Below are 1,613 nucleotides of genomic sequence, written 5' to 3'. Positions count from 1 at the left end.
TGTTTGTTAAAATGGATGAAATAATAATAATAATAATAATAATAATAATAATAATAATAATAATTTATTGAGAAAAAGAGAATTTTTAAATTTTGGAAAATGACATTGATTTTTCTTTCTTTGAATAAAAACATTGAATTGTGCTCGTGTTGTCGGTTGTCGAACGGGTCGGGTATATCGAATGCATGTAGGGAAGGTGGGGGACTGAGATCCGAGATGCTAGAACGTGGTTGGGACTCTTGGTCTAACTCCGGAGGGCGAGTGGAACAGCCGTGCGACCTCTCGAGCTGCCAGGGTGAAGGAGGAGCCACCTGCAAAGAGACTCCGACGTCCAAGTCGGAGTTCGTACAGATAGCAATAAAAGTGAAGGGGTAATGACGTACCTTGGGGAGGAGTAGGGCCCTCCCCCTATATACTCCGTATCTAGGACAGGTCCCACAGGAGCAGACTCGCCTTCTAAAAAGTTTCCTTCCCCCCAATTGAGGTGCTATGCTGGAGGGGTGGAGGTGTTGGGTCGGCTCCCTGGTTCGAATCCAATAGGCTCGTTGGATCGGCTGCCCGGGTCGGGGCCTAATTCCTACTGGACCGGGCCGGAACAAATTGTTTAGAGTTCAATTAAAAAAAATTATTGAAAATCAACTTTAACCAAGTTTTTTTAAAATATCTTTAAATTACAATCTCTATTCTTATATTTTTTTTCTTCCTTTTAACATCACTTTAAATACCATTATCACAACTTTATTTTTCGGTATCAACCATATCTTAAATCTTAACCCTCCAAAAAATGAGAAGTTAAAACTTAAAAGTCATTTAAACTAAAAAAGTTTAATTAATATTATTAGCTAATATAAAAATTAATTCTTTATACATTTTCCAAAAATATCTACAACTGAAATGAAAACATGTACTAGGAATGTGACAGGAATATAAATGTAATTTGGGTATGTTTTTTTCTGCTTCTGGCATTATAATTATGGGACATATGATGATGAGTCCATTGTCGCCCACCATTTAAATAGTGACTTCCACCCACTGCTCCTAAATAGTGATCACTTTTTCCATATTGCAAAAAACACAAATTAAGCATGAAACAAATAAAAACAACTTGGTTCAATAATTATTGAAATATTTTTCTAATTAATTCTGAAAAATGTTTCTTAGACACTCAAAAAATTTTAAATTAGTTAAATTATTTAAAATCATCATAATATAAAAGTTTTTATAAGTTAACTCAAAATTCTAACTATTGTACTAATAAAGCATCTAAATTTCTCACGTTTTTTTTTTTGGTGACCAAAGTTCTCACATTTTTATATTCAAATAGATGTCTATCACAAAATAACAATACTACTTTTTTAAAAAATTTGATTTGACTTTTCATATACACTCTGAAATCTGAATTATTCTGGATACATATACCGGCCAGGGATGATAGATATAACCAAGTTGATGAACAAAATGTGCATCCCACAATGTTGTGTGAAAGAGACACTCATGATCATCATGTGTATATATTGATAGAATAAGCATGCTCATACCCATTGGATAGGTCTAGATAAAAGAAGAGGAAGAAGATAAGGGAGAGTGCATTTCCTCTTTTCTTTTTCTTTATT

General features: G+C 33.7%; 1 protein-coding gene across 1 annotated transcript in view; it reads right to left on the bottom strand.

Moving 5' to 3' along the window:
* LOC107626645 (pentatricopeptide repeat-containing protein At4g39530) overlaps nucleotides 1-1,613 on the bottom strand; it is an 8,612-nt gene that overhangs the window by 5,845 nt on the left and 1,154 nt on the right. The gene's annotated exons all lie outside the window — the stretch shown is intronic.

The sequence above is a fragment of the Arachis ipaensis genome, chromosome B02, assembly GCF_000816755.2.
Source record: "Arachis ipaensis cultivar K30076 chromosome B02, Araip1.1, whole genome shotgun sequence".
Classification (NCBI taxonomy): domain Eukaryota; kingdom Viridiplantae; phylum Streptophyta; class Magnoliopsida; order Fabales; family Fabaceae; genus Arachis; species Arachis ipaensis.
Note: the sequence above shows the minus strand (reverse complement) of the source record. Positions and strands in the feature narration are given on the sequence as shown.